The 19732-nt window shown below is 40.8% G+C and overlaps 1 long non-coding RNA gene across 1 annotated transcript in view; it reads left to right on the top strand.

Annotated features, from left to right (window-relative positions):
• The first annotated feature begins 4366 nt into the window (after positions 1 to 4366).
• Positions 4367 to 19732, top strand: part of LOC139748910 (uncharacterized) — a 38084-nt gene continuing 22718 nt past the window's right edge. The window contains exon 1 of the long non-coding RNA XR_011712842.1: positions 4367 to 4521. This is a non-coding gene — a long non-coding RNA (uncharacterized lncRNA). The remainder of the gene's footprint in view (positions 4522 to 19732) is intronic.

Genomic DNA, 19732 nt, shown 5'->3' with positions numbered 1-19732 from the left:
TATATATATATATATATATATATATATATATATATATGGTGTGGGAGTCAAGTTGTTAGAAGCAGTGAAAAGTTTTTATCGAGGATGTAAGGCATGTGTACGTGTAGGAAGAGAGGAAAGTGATTGGTTCTCAGTGAACGTAGGTTTGCGGCAGGGGTGTGTGATGTCTCCATGGTTGTTTAATTTGTTTATGGATGGGGTTGTTAGGGAGGTGAATGCAAGAGTTTTGGAAAGAGGGACAAGTATGCAGTCTGTTGGGGATGAGAGAGCTTGGGAAGTGAGTCAGTTGTTCGCTGATGATACAGCGCTGATGGCTGATTCATGTGAGAAACTGCAGAAGCTGGTGACTAAGTTTGGTATGGTTGCTAGGCGTGGGCTATGGATAGAGTTGTGCGCAGGAGGGTGGATGTGCTGGAAATGAGATGTTTGAGGACAATGTGTGGTGTGAGGTGGTTTGATCGAGTAAGTAATGTAAGAGTAAGAGAGATGTGTGGAAATAAAAAGAGCGTGGTTGAGAGAGCAGATGAGGGTGTTTTGAAATGGTTTGGGCACATGGAGAGAATGAGTGAGGACAGATTGACCAAGAGGATATATGTGTCGGAGGTGGAGGGAACGAGGAGAAGTGGGAGACCAAATTGGAGGTGGAAAGATGGAGTGAAAAAGATTTTGAGTGATCGGGGACTGAACATGCAGGAGGGTGAAAGGAGGGCAAGGAATAGAGTGAATTGGAGCGATGTGGTATACCGGGGTTGACGTGATGTCAGTGGATTGAATCGGGGCATGTGAAGCGTCTGGGGTAAACCATGGAAAGCTGTGTAGGTATGTATATTTTGCGTGTGTGGACGTATGTATATACATGTGTATGGGGGTGGGTTGGGCCATTTCTTTCGTGTTTCCTTGCGCTACCTCGCAAACGCGGGAGACAGCGACAAAGCAAAAAAAAAAAAAAAAAAAAAAAAAAAAAATATATATATATATATATATATATATATATATATATATATATATATATATATATATATATATAATAAGAGGGATGAGAGGGTTTCACATACTCATAAAAACTGCAGTGAAGAAAATAACTGACTTAAAACTTACAATATTTCAAACATATTTTAATTCAACTCTAAAATGCTAATTCTAGGCAATGGTAAAGTATTTTCTTAAGCTTTTCCGCAAAAACTCCAATAAATCATCAACAGGAACGTTGGTGAATAATGACACATTAAAACTGATAATCAAGCTAGACACAACTGAGTTTGTCTTCTAGATCAATATGGATTTTGATATGAGAAAAGGATATCGTACCACTTACTGCTTTGAGAATACTGACAAGCATTCTGACCACCTTTATGTTTCAGACCCCACTGAAGAGACTATAAGTCTTACAGCGTTTCCTGGTTTGTGAAGCTTAATCAAGCCGTACATATAGATCAAGAAAGGAATTTTTTTTAAAATTCATTATTTTCTTTAAGCAACTTTTTTTCTGTTAACTTGCTGTTAACTCTAACTGTAGCATCACTTCTAAAAGAATATATACTTCTCTACTCTAATAAACTAAAGAGATTATCTAAATATTCATTTATTCAGTAACTAATGCGTTCAACTTGTCATCTTTACTGATATGCAGAACCCTGTCCTTTTTCAAATTAATTGTAGCAATTTTAAAACAAGTTGGACTGCTCTTATTGATCAGGAAAAGGACAACTGCTCTCCTAATTCTACAAATGTTATATCTTTCTCTGAATATCTAAACTCCTGCCATAAGACTATGTTATCCTTTCACCCACTAGCCGAGATCCTCTACCTCGGGGATTCCAACGTTCACCATAGGGAATGGTTGAATTTCTCCCATCCGGATGGCGAAGGGATTGAAGACCTCACGCTCTTCACTTCAAGTGATCTAAAAGAAATTATATTCCACCTCGCCCATAATCCTGGCCGCTGTAACCGCTCTCCTAATATTCTTGAAATGAGGCAACACTGCCCTCAAACAAAACTACCACCAACAGCAGAGTGCACAGTGCTCGCCTCATTAAAGACAAAACCTAAAACAAATAAATTCCTCCACAGGCCATTGAAAGAAAACAATTCTAAATACAAAAAATAAACAAAGGTCAGTTTCCTTTCAAAACTAAATGAAATTTTATTCACATTAAAGACGTCTAAAAGTTCACGAATTGTTCACATCCAGGACTGTTCACTATTAACACAATGCCTGGTAACCTTCTTAATCACAACACACGTAGATCAATGTGGCCTACCCTTACTATGCAAGCCAAATCAATTGTTCACAGCCTAATTACCTCGGTCTATAAACTTCTCCATACATTGTCCCTACACATCAGCACCAATTTGTCTCACTCTAACTCCTGCTGCAACACTAACTGCATCACATCTTGATCTACTGAGCTCAACATTCTCATTCAATTCTGGAATCCAGCTTGAATACTTGGGTCAAGCCGACCTTTCCTCATAACCACGGGGTACTTCAGCTTAGCGCCAAAATCTGCACAGTCTAGTTACAGCTTGGAAGATTCTATGCCACACCACAGAACTGGGTAGATCTCACCTGACACATCTCTCTACGAGATCTCTCAGCCTCAGTACAGTCGTCCGTGATACATCGTAGTAGGGCCAAAACCTGCTGGACGATTCTGGGTCATGCACTGCCCTATCACGGCCACGTCCCTCAGACGACGCCGAGTCGCTAGAACTCTGATTCCTGTCAAAAATCCACAATATCCTCACTGCCAAGAATCCTTCACATCATCACAGCAATCTATGACGGTCTATGTACCATATACAACATTATTCCAGGGCTCAGCCACGTACCTGCTTACGTAACGGCAAAATTTTCCAACGCACATAAGTTAGCTGGTAAAGTCGCCAAATGCGTGCCTCAGGCTACCAACCCGCCGGACAGCCTCCTCTCCAACATGCCCCAGGACTACCAACCTCAATTAGCTAAACTCCCTTACTACACTGTGCGTATATTTTTCACTTATAATTCTTCACACTGTAAATGCACAATCTCATCCCTATTGGTTTATTTGATGACACATTTATAAATGTATCTACTTCAGCTGCACCTTCCCCTCCAGCAGCCCCTTACAAACGTAGATGTTGGTTCCTCAACTAAGCTGACTGGAATACCTTACGATGTTCATTTTTTGGCGTTTCTTTGTAAATTATTGTCTCTCATGAGGTGATACTTCTGTCTTAGCCAAACGCATAGCAGGGATCATGATTGCGGGAATGGAAGCATATATCCCTCTTCGTCCGAGACGACCTTTTCATCCAATCCATGGTTCAACTGTTCCTGTTCCGAGGCTAGTCAGGCAAGGTATCAGGTATATGGGGCTTAAAAAAAAAAAACTCTCCTGACTCCCAATCATCTTTTATCACTGCCCGTGATCACTGCGAAGCGTTTCTTTATTCAAAGGAAGTGCGATAACCTCCCCTCGTCATCCACTGACACTATGGCCTTCCTGGTCTTTAGCTAAGGGAATCTCAAACAACTTCTGTCGCTCTACCATGCCTTCACTTCTCCGTTCTGACGGTACTATAGCTGTCTCTCCCGTAGACAAAGCAACTCTTTGGTTCCCACTTCTCTAACTCCACCCGTAATCTCTTTTCAAACTGTCCGAAAAGCGCTTCTTTCTCTGGATACAAGAAAGGCTTATGGCCCTCATGGCATCCATCCCCGTGTACTGAAAGAGTATGCCTTTGAACTTGCACCTGTGCTTGCTCGTCTGATCCGTTTCTGTTTAAAAGCAGAACTTTTCTCTCCATGAAATCTTGCGTTCATACATCCCATCCCTAAGAATAGTGACCATCCTGACCCCTCGAACAATTGTCCTGCTGCTTAGACATCTACCATTTCCAAAGTCTTTGAATCTGTCCTCAACTCCCATATCATTAAACATCATAATCTCAGTCTTCTCTCTAATCACCAGTATGGCATCCGTAAGACAAGATCCACCGGTGATAGTCTTTCCTATCTTACTAATGTTTGGTCATCATTCCTGAAAGATATTGGGAAATGCTATCTAGTTAACCTTGACATATCCAAAGCTTTTGATAGGGTGAGGTACTGGGGTTTTATCCGTAAGTTCCATTCCTTAGTTTCCTTCCCTCACTATACTCCCTCTCTGAACGATCCATCTCCGGTGGTTGTTAAGGGATCAATTTCTCCTTTCTTCATAAACATCTGTGTCCCTCAGAAATCTGTCCTCTCTTACACATTTTCTCCTTTTTGTGAACATTTTCCTTTCTTTTACAAAAAAAAAAAAATAAAAAATGCCCTTATACGCTGACACCTCGGCACTCTTCCTCCTCTTTCGATCTGAATCTTGTCTCGACACGGCTTCCTCAGTGAACTCCAACTTGGACAAGATATTACAGTGGTGCAGACGAAAGCTGGTTAAGTTTATTGCCTCTAAGACCCGGCCTGTTACTTATAGGCTATTCAATGGGGACTAGATTATTCTGATGCACTGTATTTGCACATATCACCATGTAAGTATTATTGATTTTGCTGTATTTGTGTACAATGTTAATATGTAAATATAATTTTCGAAATACATATCAAATAATATGACATATTAAACATGGTCTGTTTTCACACACGTTGCATTGCATAGGTAATAATACTGTGGTATATGAATGTTAAATAAATGCAGGTCGTATTTTTAAACTTGCCAATATTGTTATGAAAATATAATGATTTACAATTCAATGCCTTTCACTCTTCTACATAATTTCCGGGATAGAGAATTAAGCTCACATCTCTAGTCACATGATCATGTACATGTTGATGAGACTTTTATACCAGCAAACATCATGTAAACATGTATAAGCTTTTGTACGTTGTTACGCAAGATTGTTCCCGAGCCAAGTAGTAAGAATTCCTCTTTTCTCTACTTTGATACATATGGAAAAATCTTTAGAGATTTACTTGCATTTTTTTTTTCGCTACCTTGAATTGATTTCGTCATCGCTTCATTTCTTTAAAATAAAACCAGATTGGGTCAGATCATCATTATGAAGTGTATCTGATACTGGAATCTGGATTAGTTAACTAATTTCCTACCCATTTACAGAATGCATATCCATATTGAACCCACAACTCCAATATTGGTAGTGCTGCATCTGCAGTGTTGTTCTTTTCGTACACTGTTAGAGCCGAATTTGTGAAATTGAACTTGAAGTTAGATTGTTAGAATATCTTAGGAAAGGTGGATTCTTTGAAGCTTATAAAAATTGAAATCTAGGCTGGGGATGAACGAGCATATATAACCAAATAAACCATGTTCAAGCCTGAAAGAAAAATTCCAGGACCATTGCTCCATTTCAGATGTTAATTGGTGTAATCAATCCAGATGTGATTCATGTTGAGGTCTAGTGGTATTTGTCACGTGTATGCTTGTTGAAAGTACCATTCACTTTCTTGTGAATCCCAGCCAAATCAGAGTAAATGCACAGGCACGTCAACAGGATTTTATCTTTTCTCACATGAAGTTACCTTCACAAGTTTTGATGAATCCATAACGAGAAAGACAAGCTGTCCGAAATAACTGTAAGGAAAACAAAGGAACATTTGGTAAGCCTGAGAAACCCTGCTGGTAGCTAGTTAACAGGTGCATCAAGACAAATTATTGCTACTTTTCATTTCCTTAATGGATCCTTGCTTCATACTTGCTTTTTCCAAACCAGCTATAGTGTGGTCACGTACGTTACTTGTAATGACATATATATTGAAAGCTTGGTCATCTGTGGCTTCCATAAAAAAAGGTCTTTTACAAAATGGTTGAGAATAAGATTCGAGACGCATTGATTCATGAATGTAAAACATGAGAGTTGAATGCCTGAATCATCCACTTTATGACTAGATAGTTTATAACTGGAAAACATCATGGAGTCACATCATTAGTTTCAAAATAAATTTGAAGTGCAGTTGATAGTGTATGTGTTGCTTATCCTCTTTTATGTTTAGTTGCATGATTCGCTTAATAACCTGTACAAAACATTCATCCGCCCCACTGTAAACTAAGCCTTGACTGCCTGGTCTTCCACCCTGTTATAAGGAATTGTAGCAAAGCTAAATACAAATTAAAATTTTGCACTCATAACAAGGACTGGGTGCCTGCCTGGTTACCATAAACACTGAACACCGTCACAATCAAAGATCCTCCCACCTCAACATGCTAGGCCCTCAGTTCTAAACTACAACACATGGCCTCTCTCGCCTAAACCACTCTAAAACTAACCATCAACTTCAAAGTAGAATAAAATGCTTACTCCTGCTTCATTATCGCTACTCAAAATCTCCAAATCTCTAACAAATTTAACACCGATAAAACTTGTGCAGATTGATAAGCATTAAACAACCAACTTCCACTACTCGGTCTTAAACTCCCACCAAATAGACTATACGCATCAAAAAGCACACTCCCAGACAAAGACAAGTCACACCACACTGCCTCACTTATTCTTTTGATATTACCAATCAAAACCTACTGTAATGAGCTGGGCTTAAGCTCCCCTCTTTCTTAGGGCTCACCTTTTGCACTTAATAGAGAAATCACTACGGTCTTCTTATTACAGCTCGAATTTTCTACTGGGTTGTACAAACACTATTTAGGCTTTACAGAACTTTAATTTAAAAGCATTGCCGGTATTACAGTAAGAAAAATTTACTCCATACAACAAAACACTTTAGTTTGACTGCTCACTTAGATTTACATACAGTAAGAAAAATAACTCGAAACAAACACTTTACCCCCAACTGCTCACTTAAGACATTTACATACAGTAAGAAAAATAACTCCAAACAATAATAACACTTAACCGTAACTACTTACATAAGACTGATACTGAAAGAAAAATAACTCCAAACAGAAACACCTTTTTTACTCCATCCTTCTATCTCCAATTTAGTCTCACCATTTTCTGTGTTCCTTCCACTTGTCATATATATCCTTTTTGTCCACCTTTCCTCACTCACTCTCTCCATATGTCTAAACCATTTCAGCACACTCTCTTCTGCTCTCTCAACCACACTTGTTTTGTTACCATACATCTATCTCTCTTACCCTTTCATTACTTGATCAAACCATCTAACATCACATATTGTCTGCAAACATTTCTTTTCCAACACATCCACTTTCTTACACAACTCTGTCTGTAGCCCATGCACCACATCTGTATGATATTGTTGGGGCTACAATTCCTTCATACATACCCTTTTTTGCCCTCCCAGATACATTCTCTTTCCACATATTCTTCAGTGCTCCCAGAACCTTTGCCCCCTCCCTTGCTCTATCACTCACTTTTGCTTCCATGGTTCCATCTTCTGCCATATCCACTCCTCGATATCTAAAACACCTCACTTCCTCCAAGTTTTCTCCATTCAGACAAACACCCCAACTAGTTTGTCCCTTGACCCTGCTGAACCTAATAACCTTGTTTTTATTCACAATCATTCTCAACTTACTCCTTTCACACACACTTCCAAACTTAGTAACCAACTTTGGCAATTTCTCACTTGAATCAGCCACCAGTGCTGTATCATCAGCAACATCAACTAACTCACCTCCCAGGCCCTATAATCCTCCCCAGACTGCATACTTGCCCCTCTCTTCAAGACTTGCATTTACCTAACCTCCAATCTTTAAACAACTTAAACAACCATGTTGACTCTGCTGCACAGCAATTTTCATGTGGAACCATTCACTCTCCTTTCTTCCTACTTGTACAGGCTTACACCCCTGATAAAAACTTCTCTGTTTCTAGCAGCTTATCACCCACGCTATATATTCTTAAGACCTTTCACGGAGCATCTTTATCAATCCTATCGTATGCCTTCTCCAGATCCATAAATGCCACATACAAATCAATTTGTTTCTCTCAATATTTCTCACACATTCTTTAAAGCAAATGCTATCCACACATCCTCTACTACTTCTGAAACCATGCTGCTCCTCCCTGATCTGATGTTCCATGCATGCCTTCACCCTCTCTATCTATCTATCTATCGATCGATGTCTCTGACACCCATTCCCTCTGGGAACTCCCATCAAGGGGTAGCCACAGCATAAGTTTCCACTTATCCCTGTCCTCACATGCCTCCCTCTCATACACCATTCCATGCATTCTTCCACTATTTCTCCCTCCAGTATTCCTCCACCCTATTTGTTCATGTCACAGGTGGTCTTCCGCTCACACCAATCCCTTTAATCGTATTATCATACACTCTCCTTGTAAACTCCCAGTCCTGCATTCTTTTCACATGCCCAAATCACCTCAAAGTATTACGCTTCACCCATTCTACCACTCCACAATTCATGCCCTTTGCATTCCCTGCTGTACCACATCTCTCATACACCGTTTCACTTCTTTCTTCATTCCATCTAGTCACTCCACATGGTCATCTCAAGTATCTCATTTCCACAGCCTGGATTCTTGACCTCTGTGCCTCATTCCATGTCCATGTTTCAGCTGCATAGGTTAGGGCTCGGAGGTATATGCTGTCCCTTAATCCTCTCTTCACTTTCATAGTTGCACCTTTACCCTTCTTATTCTATTAAGGGACCCGAGGACTCTTCTACCCTATACTGCTCTCTCCCTTATCTCTTCTTTCATATCACCACATTTACTCAAGACAGCTCCCAGATACTTAAATTCCCTCACTTCTTCCAATCTTTTTCCTCCCATATCCACAGCACAATTTAGTACACTTTCTTCTTTCACTCTATATGGTTTTACAAAATCTTTACTTTCACTTTTTTCCTTTCAAGCACCATTACTGTACTTCCATTTGCCTTCAAATTGCCATGCTTAAACACATCATAAAATACACTCACAACCTTCTGCAACTTCTTTTCTCTCTCGGCAAACAACAGTGTATCATCTGCTAACTGGCTTGCCACTAGCCACCATATCTCACTGCCACACTCCATCTCTACACATCCTTCCCTAGTTTTCCTTTTATCTCTTATCACTCCATGCAAATGAGAGTTGGGGTGAGAAAGTAAATTTTAGGGAGAATAAAAAGATGTTTTGGAAGGAGGTAAATAAAGTGCATTGGACAAGAGAGCGAATGGGAACAATGGTGAAAATTGGCAAATGGGGAGGTAATAACAAGTAGTGGCAAAATAAGGAGGAGTTGGAGTGAGTATTTTGAAGGTTTGTTGAATGTGTTTGATGATAGAGTGCCAGATATAGGGTGTTTTGGTCGAGGTGGTGTGCAAAGGGAGAGGGTCGGAGAATGGTTTGGTAAACAGAAAAGAGGTAGAGAAAGCTTTGCGGAAGATGAAAGCCGGCAAGGCGGTTGGTTTGGATGGTATTGCAGTGGAATTCATTTGAAAAAAGGGGTGATACTGTTGTTATGTGGTTGGTGAGGATATGATTCATGGTGAAGTGCCTGAGGATTGTCAAAATGCATGCATGGTGCCATTGTACAAAGGCAAAGGGGATAAAGGTGAGTGTTCAAATTACAGAGGTAAAAGTCTGTTGAGTATTCCTGGGAAATTATATGGGAAGTTATTGATTGAGAGGGTCAAAGCATGAACAGAGCATCAGACTGGGGAAGAGCAGTGTGGTTTTGGAAATGGTAGAGGATAAGGAGATCAAGTGTTTGCTTTGAAGAATATGAGAAATGTTTAGAAAAACAAATGGATTTGTATGAAGCATGTATAGATCTTGAGAAGGTATATGATAAGAGTTGATAGAGATGCTCTGTGGAAAGTATTAAGAGTATATGGTATGGAAGGTAAGTTGCTGCAAGCAGTGAAAAGCTTTTATCGAGAATGTAAGGCATGTGTACAAGTAGGAAGAGAGGAAATGATTGGTTCCCAGTGAATGTTGGTTTGTGGCAGGGGTGCGGTCTCCATGGTTGTTTGTTTATGGTTGGGGTTGTTAGGGAGGTGAATGCAAGAGTTTTGGAGAGAGGGGCAAGTATTCAGTCTGTTGTGGATGAGAGGGCTTAGGAAGTGAGTCAGTTGTTATTCGCTGATGATACAGCACTGGTGGCTGGTGACTTTTGGATGTTAATGTGCTGAGAGGGGCAACTGGAGGGATGTCTGATCATTATCTTGTGGAGGCAAATGTGAAGATATGTAGAAGTTTTCAGAAAAGAAGAGAGAATGTTGGGGTGAAGAGAGTGGTGAGAGTAAGTGAGCTTGGAAAGGAGACTTGTGTGAGGAAGTACTGGGAGAGATTGAGTGCAGAATTGAAAGAGGTGAGAGCAAATGACATAAGGGGAGTGGGGGAGGAATAGGATGTATTTAGAGGCAGTGATGGCTTGTGCTAAAGATGCCTGTGACATGAGAAATGTGGGAGGTGGGCAGATTAGAAAGGGTAGTAAGTGGTGGAATGAAGAAGTAAGATTGTTAGTAAAAGAGAAGAGAGAGGCATTTGGGTGATTTTTGCAGGTAAATAGTGCCAATGACTGAGAGAAGTATAAAAGCAAGCAGCAAGAGGTCAAGAGAAAGGTGCAAGAGATGAAAAAAAAATTGCAAATGAGAGTTGGAGTGAGAGAGTATCATTAAATTTTAGGGATAATAAAAAGATGTTTTGGAAGGAGGTAAATAAGTTCGTAAGACAGGAGAAGAAATGGGAACACTGGTGAGGGGGGCAAATGGGGAGGTAATAACAAGTAGCGGTGAAGTGAGAGAGAGATGGAGTGGGTATTTTGAAGGTTTGTTGAATGTGTTTGATGATAGAGTGGGAGATATAGGGTGTTTTGGTTGAAGTGGTGTGGATGTGAAAGGGTCAGGGAGAATGATTTAGTAAACAGAGAAGATGTAGTGAAAGCTTTGCGGAAGATGAAAGCCAGTAAGTGGCGGGTTTGGATGGTATTGCTGTGGAATTTATTAAAAAAGTGGGTGATTGTGTTAGTTGACTGGTTGGTGAGGGTATTCAGTATCTGTGTGGTTTATGGTGAAGTGCCTGAGGATTGGCCAAATGCAAGCATAGTGCCATTTGTACGAAGGCAAAGGGGATAAAGGTGAGTGTTCAAATTACAGAGGTATAAATCTGTTGAGTATTCCTGGGAAATTATATGGGAGGGTATTGATTGAGAGGGTGAAGGCATGGACAGAGCATTAGACTCAGGAAGAGCAGTATGGTTTCAGAAGTGGCAGAGGATGTGTGGATCAGGTGCTTGCTTTGAAGGATGTATGTGAGAAGTATTTAGAAAAACAGATGGATTTGTATGTAGCATTTATGGATCTGGAGAAGGCATATGACATAGTTGATGGAGGTGCTCTGTGGAAGGTATTAAGAGTATATGGTGTGGGAGGTAAGTTGCTACAAGGCATGTGTACGAATGGGAAGAGAGGAAAGTGATTGATTCCCAGTGAATGTCGGTTTGTGGCAGGGGTGTGTGATGTCTCCATGGTTGTTTGTTTATGGATGGGGTTGTTAGGGAGGTGAATGCAAGAGTTTTGGAGAGAGGGGCAAATATGCAGTCTATTGTGGATGAGAGGGCTTAGGGAACGAGTCAGTTGTTGTTCGCTGATGATACAGTGCTGGTGGCTGATTCGGGTGAGAAACTACAGAAGCTAGTTACTGAGTTTGGCAAAGTGTGTGAAAGAAGAAAGCTGAGAGTAAATGTGAATAAGAGCAAGGTTATTAGGTACAGTAGGGTTGAGGAACATGTCAGTTGGGAGGTAAGTTTGAATGGAGAAAAACTGGAGGAAGCGAAGTGCTTTAGATATCTGGGAGTGGATTTGGCAGCAGATGGAACCATGGAAGTGGAAGTGAGTCGCAGGGTGGGGGAGAGGGCGAAGGTTCTGGGAGCGTTGAAGAATATGTGGAAGGCGAGAACATTATCTTGGAAAGCAAAAGCAGATATATTTGAAGGAATAGTGGTTCCAACAATGTTATATGGTTATGAGGCATGGGCTATAGATAGGGTTATGTGGAGGAGGGTGGATGTCTTGGAAATGAGATGTTTGAGGACAATATGTGGTGTGAGGTGGTTTGATTGAGTAAGTAATGAAAGGGTAAGAGAGAAGTGTGGTAATAAAAAGTGTGGTTGAGAGAGCAGAAGAGGGTATACTGAAATCGTTTGGTCACATGGAAAGATGGAACGAGGAAGGGTGACAAAGAGAATATATGTGTCAGAGGTGGAGGGAACGAGAAGTGTGAGACCAAAGTGGAGGGGGAAAGATGGAGTGAAAAAGATTTTGAGCGATTGGGACCTGGACATGCAGGAGGGTGAAAGGCATACAAGGAATAGAGTATGTACTTTCTACTCATATAATTTCATTTAATTTACTGGTGCTCCAGCACAAGGTAGGCTATGAATAACTTCCAAGTGTGATAATTTAGCAGAACTAATGAGTAGTCTATGAAATATTTGAAAATAAATTTTTACAGTCAGGTTTAGTGTATTTACCAAGTTTCATTTACCTTGCATTTCCTCCTCCATATAATGAAAAACCACTCTTATGTTTGTCATTAATCTATATTATCTCTCCAGTAATTCTGTTTATATGCTTTTCTGGTGATACATCATCCTGTATAATCACTCTTAGGTCCTTGTCTTCCTTTGCCTTATTCAGAATTGATTTGTTTATAATCCTTTCAGAGAACTTAGGGACATACCTATGAATACCTTCCTTGTACATCATCAAAAATTCATAATTTTTCTGATTGCCTTGCAGTACTCCCATCTAACTCCAGTTGATGCCACCAAAGTATTAGAGACCCATAGAATTTGCTCTTCCATAGCTGTATTGACTCTTAAGTTTCATCCTAGGAGAGAACGACAATAATAAAAAAAAAATCAGCATGTGTGTAGTGGGACATTTGGCTTTATTTTGCAAAAATCTTGTGATGCCTCTGATTTACAGGTGTTGTGTGGACACACAGATCCTTGGGGAAAAGCTGGCTGCAGGTACTGATAAAATAACTGTTTTAACGCACAGGGTATTTGTTCTTTAGGACATCATTGAATCCAGCTTGCTGAAAGAATCAGGGAGTGAGTCATCAGTGCTCCGTGTGTTGAGAAACCCAAAAATAATCCTTCTTCTCTTACCAGGGAAAGCTGACCGTTCTAGACAGTGCAAAATCCCATACAAGTTTACCTTTAATGTCAATAATAACGGAAAATTGGTTCCAGGCAAGGACAACAAATATGAAGCAAGGCTTGTCAGCTGTGAGGACATCTGGAGAAATTCTGAGAAAGAAACTCTTCATACATTAAATGTCTTTGCTTTCTAGGTGCTAGGGTAGGTAATGTTGCTGATGCTAGAGACAAGATTTGTGTTAGCATTAACATTAATACACATGTTGTTTGTCTTGCAAGTACTATTGATGTACTGATGGAAGGATGGAGGAAGGTGTTGGATTAATATTGCAGGCTTATCTGATATTTTCAAGATAAAGCTAAAGATATTAAGATTTCAGTTCTTCCCAGAATCAGCACCAGAAATGTCTTCTTTAGTAAGGTTCTCAGTCTAAATAACACATTAGTAAACCTATGTTTTTAGAAAGGAATCAAGTTCATAAACTTGTGGCAGCATTTATATATGCAGTTTGGTGTACTTATGAATGATGGACTTAAACTGAATGAAATGCGAGCTGTTCATTTGGTAGGCTCTTAAGTGAGTCTACATGTGCATTTTGGCCAAAAAATGCAGCCTTTGTGGAGTGGACCCATCCCCTTCCATAAGTACCTGTCCCAGTAGGTCTCAGTTTTGTCTAAAAATATTGTATTTCAACCCTGAGTATAGTATATTGATGACTACAACAGACTGAGAAACAAATCCTACTATAGCTGATTAAATGAATCTATTTAGCATAGAAGAGAAAAGATTTAAGTTGTGATCTAATACAGATAATTTTGATCAATCAAGTTACTTAAGACTTGTTTTGTCTGATTTTACTGGTAAGAATGGATACAAAGTCATGGGCAAATGTTTTACCTTGACGCAAAGTATATTTTCTTCAACAGGATTGTTAACATATGAAACATTTTGCCAGTTAGAGTGGTTGAAAGCAGTATTACACGTAAGTTAAGAATAGATTTGATAAATACTTTGCTTCAATTCCCTGACTTACATTATTAGTGCCTGTTTAGTCACAGTGACAAAATGTGTTATTCTCTTTATATTTGCTTTGTCGCTGTCTCCCGCATTAGCGAGATAGCGCAAGGAAATAGACAAAAGAATGGCCCAACCCACCCACATACACATGTATATACATACACGTCCACACACGCAAACTATATACCTATACATCTCAACATATAAACATATATACACACACAGACATATACATATATACACATGTACATAATTCATACTGTCTGCCCTTATTCATTCCCATCGCCACCTCGCCACACATGAAATAATAATGTGCACGAGGAAGCGCTAGGAAAAGACAAAGGCTACATTCGTTCACACTCAGTCTCTAGCTGTCATGTATAATGCACCGAAACCACAGCTCCCTTTCCACATCCAGGCCCCACAGGCCTTTCCATGGTTTACCCCAGACGCTTCACATTCCCTGGTTCAATCCACTGACAGCACGTCGACCCCAGTATACCACATCATTCCAATTCACTCTATTCCTTGCACGCCTTTCACCCTCCTGCATGTTCAGGCCCCGATCACTCAAAATCTTTTTCACTCCATCTTTCCACCTCCAATTTGGTCTCCCACTTCTCATTCCCTCCACCTCTGACACATATATCCTCTTGGCCAATTCTCATTCTCTCCATGTGACCAAACCATTTCAAAACACCCTCTTCTGCTCTCTCAACCACACTCACACCACACATTGTCCTCAAACATCTCATTTCCAGCACATCCACCCTCCTGCGCACAACTTTATCCATAGCCCACGCCTCGCAACCATATAACATTGTTGGAACCACTATTCCTTCAAACATACCCATTTTTGCTTTCTGAGATACTGTTCTCGACTTCCACACATTCTTCAATGCTCCCAGAGTTTTCGCCCCCTCCCCCACTCTATGATTCACTTCCGCTTCCATGGTTCCATCCACTGCCAAATCCACTCCCAGATATCTGAAACACTTGACTTCCTCCAGTTTTTCTCCATTCAAACTTACCTCCCAAATGACTTGTCCCTCAACCCTACTGTACCTAATAACCTTGCTCTTATTCACATTTACTCTTAACTTTCTTCTTTCACACACTTTACCAAACTCAGTCACCAGCTTCTGCAGTTTCTCACATGAATCAGCCACCAGCGCTGTATCATCAGCGAACAGCAACTGACTCACTTCCCAAGCTCTCTCATCCACAACAGACTGCATACTTGCCCCTCTTTCCAAATCTCTTGCATTCATCTCCCTAACAACCCCATCCATAAACAAATTAAACAACCATGGAGACATCACACACCCCTGCCGCAAACCTACATTCACTGAGAACCAATCACTTTCCTCTCTTCCTACACGTACACATGCCTTACATCCTCGATAAAAACTTTTCACTGCTTCTAACAACTTGCCTCCCACACCATATATTCTTAATACCTTCCACAGAGCATCTCTATGAACTCTATCATATGCCTTCTCCAGATCCATAAATACTAGATACAAACCCATTTGCTTTTCTAAGTATTTCTCACATACATTCTTCAAAGCAAACACCTGATCAACACATCCTCTACCACTTCTGAAACCACACTGCTCTTCCCCAATCTGATGCTCCGTACATGCCTTCACCCCTCTCAATCAATACCCTCCCATATAATTTCCCAGGAATACTCAACAGACTTATACCTCTGTAATTTGAGCACCCACTTTTATCCCCTTTGCCTTTGTACAATGGCACTATGCAAGCATTCCGCCAATCCTCAGACACCTCACTATGAGTCATACGTACATTAAATAACCTTACCAACCAATCAACAATACACTCACCCCTTTTTTAATAAATTCCACTGCAGTACCATCCAAACCTGCTGCCTTGCCGGCTTTCATCTTCCACAAAGCTTTTACTGCTTGTTCTCTGTTTACCAAAACATTTTCCCTAACCCTCTCACTTTGCACACCACCTCTACCAAAACACCCTATATCTGCCACTCTATCATCAAACACATTCAACAAACCTTCAAAATATTCACTCCATGTCCTTACATCACCAGTACTTGTTATCAACTCCCCATTAGCCCCGTTCACTGAAGTTTTTCCTTTTTTTCCTTTTTTACCCACTTTATGTACCTTCCCTTTCCCAAAAAATCTTTTTATTCTCCCCAAAATTTGATGATACTCCCCCTCACCCCAACCTCATTTGCCCTCTTTTTCCCCCCTTGCACCTTCCTCTTGGGCCTCCTGCCTATTTTTTTTTATACATCCCCAGTCATTTGCATTATTTCCCTGCAAAAATCGTCCAAATGCCTCTCTCTTCTCTTTTAAATAATAAACTTACTTCTTCCTCCCACCACTCACTACCCTTTCTAATCTGCCCACCCAAGGGAAAAGGGGGAAGAGTGGTTTTTGGGAAAAAGTCGGGGGAGTAAGTCAGGGTTAGTGAAGGACAAGAGCAAGGAAGGAGTAGCAATACCCAAACAGGATTTTGTGGATATGTAATGATGTAAGAAAGTAAATCTGATTAATAGGGGAAAAAAAGAAAGGAGAGAGAGTGGTGATTTTGGGTGCATATCACCTGGGCAGAAAGAAAGATCAGAGAGCAAGTGTTTTTTGGGGGGGAGCTAAAAGAGTGTGTTAGGGTTTTGATGCACGAGACCGGGTTATAGGATGGGTGATTTGAATCAAAAGGGGAGTAATGTGGGAGTTGAGGGGAAAAATTGTATCATGGGGGGGGGTTCAGGGTTTTAAATGGGAAAAGGTAAGACTTGTAGATTTATTGGGGAAAAAGGACTGATGATTGGGGAAAACCTGGTTTAAAAAAACGAATATACATAAAACTTAGTAATAGGAAGATGGCCCAAAAGCTTATTGGGTTTTTTAAATTTAAGGCTGGGAAAAAGAGACTTTTGGATTTAATGTGCTGAGAGGTGCAACTGGAGGATGCTGACATATCTTTTGGAGGCTAAGGGGAAGATTTGTTGGGGTTTTCAGAAAAAAGGGGTGAATGTTGGGGTAAGAAGTGGTGAGAGAAGTGAGCTTGGGAAGGGGACCTGTTGGGAATACCAGGAGAACTGGTACGAATGGAAAAAGGTAGAACAATGGGAAAAAGGGGGGGGGGAGGAATGGGAGTATTTTAGGGAATCAGTGAGGGGCGCAAAAGATCTTTGGCAGAGAAGGTGGGAGGTGGGGTTAAAAGGGGAGTGAGGGGGGGTGAAGAAGTAAGATATTAGTGAAAAGAAGAAGAGGCATTTGGACGATTTTTGCAGGGAAAAAATGCAATTGATGGAGAATATAAAAGAAAGAGACAGAGGTCAAGAAAAGGGGCAAGAGGGGAAAAAAAGGAAAAGAGAGTTGGGGTTAGAGATATAAAATTTTGGGGGGAATAAAAAAATGTTCTGGAAGGGGGTAAATAAAGTGCTAAAACAAGGGACAAATGGGAAATTTTAGTGAAGGGGAAAAGGGGAGGTGATAACAAGTAGGGTGATTTTGGGGAAAAGGGGAAAGGGGGTGATATTTTTTAAGGTTTGTTGATGTGTTTTTAGAAAGTGGCAGATATAGGGGGGGTTTTTGGGCAGGGGGGTGAAAAAGAAAGGGTTAGGGAAAATGATTTGAAAAAGAGAAGAGGGAGTAAAGCTTTGCGGAAGATGAAAGCCGAAGGGGGGGTTTGGATGGTATTTCAGTGGGAAATTTTTTAAAAAGGGGGGGACTGATTGTTGACTGGTTGGTAAGGTTATTTAAAAGATGTATGACTCATGGTGAGGTGCCGAGGATTGGGGGAATGCGTGCATAGTGCCATTGACAAAGGGAAAGGGGATAAGATGAGTGCTCAAATTACAGAGTATAAGTTTGTTGAGTATTTCCCGGAAATTTTATGGGGGGGTATTGATTGAGAGGTGAAGGCATGACAGAGCAAGAGGGGGGAGCATTTGGGGTTTTAGAAGTGGAGAGGAGTGTGGGTCAGGTGTTTGCTTTTAAGAAAGTATGGAAAAATTTTTAGAAAAAAACAATGGATTTGTATGTAGCATTTATGGATCTGGGGAAAGGGTATATAAGTTGATAGAGATGCCGTGGGAAAGGGATTAAGAAAATATGGTGTGGGAGGCAAGTTGTTAGAAGCAGTGAAAAGTTTTTATCGAGGATGTAAGGCATGTGTACGTGTAGGAAGAGAGGAAAGTGATTGGTTCTCAGTGAATGTAGGTTTGCGGCAGGGGGTGTGTGATGTCTCCATGGTTGTTTAATTTGTTTATGGATGGGGTTGTAAGGGAGGTAAATGCATGAGGTCCTGGAAAGAGGGGCAAGTATGAAGTCTGTTGGGGATGAGAGAGCTTGGAAGTGAGTCAGTTGTTGTTCGCTGATGATACAGCGCTGGTGGCTGATTCATGTGAGAAACTGCAGAAGCTGGTGACTGAGTTTGGTAAAGTGTGTGGAAGAAGAAAGTTGAGAGTAAATGTAATAAGAGCAAGGTTATTAGGTACAGTAGGGGTGAGGGTCAAGTCAATTGGGAGGTGAGTTTGAATGGAGAAAAACTGGAGGAAGTGAAGTGTTTTAGATATCTGGGAGTGGATCTGTCAGCGGATGGAACCATGGAAGCGGAAGTGGATCATAGGGTGGGGGAGGGGGCGAAAATTTTGGGAGCCTTGAAAAATGTGTGGAAGTCGAGAACATTATCCCGGAAAGCAAAAATGGGTATGTTTGAAGGAATAGTAGTTCCAACAATGTTGTATGGTTGCGAGGCGTGGGCTATGGATAGAGTTGTGCGCAGGAGGATGGATGTGCTGGAAATGAGATGTTTGAGGACAATGTGTGGTGTGAGGTGGTTTGATCGAGTAAGTAACGTAAGGGTAAGAGAGATGTGTGGAAATAAAAAGAGCGTGGTTGAGAGAGCAGAAGAGGGTGTTTTAAAATGGTTTGGGCACATGGAGAGAATGAGTGAGGAAAGATTGACCAAGAGGATATATGTGTCGGAGGTGGAGGGAACGAGGAGAAGAGGGAGACCAAATTGGAGGTGGAAAGATGGAGTGAAAAAGATTTTGTGTGATCGGGGCCTGAACATGCAGGAGGGTGAAAGGAGGGCAAGGAATAGAGTGAATTGGAGCGATGTGGTATACAGGGGTTGACGTGCTGTCAGTGGATTGAATCAAGGCATGTGAAGCGTCCGGGGTAAACCATGGAAAGCTGTGTAGGTATGTATATTTGTGTGTGTGGACGTGTGTATGTACATGTGTATGGGGGGGGGTTGGGCCATTTCTTTCGTCTGTTTCTTTCGTCTGTTTCCTTGCGCTACCTCGCAAACGCGGGAGACAGCGACAAAGTATAAAAAAAAAAAAAAAAAAAAAAAAAAAAAAAAATCTGATATTTTCAAGATAAAGCTAAAGATATTAAGATTTCAGTTCTTCCCAGAATCAGCACCAGAAATGTCTTCTTTAGTAAGGTCCTCAGTCGAAATAACACATTAGTAAACCTATGTTTTTAGAAAGGAATCAAGTTCATAAACTTGTGGCAGCATTTATATATGCAGTTTGGTGTACTTATGAATGATGGACTTAAACTGAATGAAATGCGAGCTGTTCATTTGGTAGGCTCTTAAGTGAGTCTACATGTGCATTTTGGCCAAAAAATGCAGCCTTTGTGGAGTGGACCCATCCCCTTCCATAA

Source organism: Panulirus ornatus, chromosome 1, assembly GCF_036320965.1.
Source record: "Panulirus ornatus isolate Po-2019 chromosome 1, ASM3632096v1, whole genome shotgun sequence".
In the NCBI taxonomy this organism is placed as follows: domain Eukaryota; kingdom Metazoa; phylum Arthropoda; class Malacostraca; order Decapoda; family Palinuridae; genus Panulirus; species Panulirus ornatus.
Note: the sequence above shows the minus strand (reverse complement) of the source record. Positions and strands in the feature narration are given on the sequence as shown.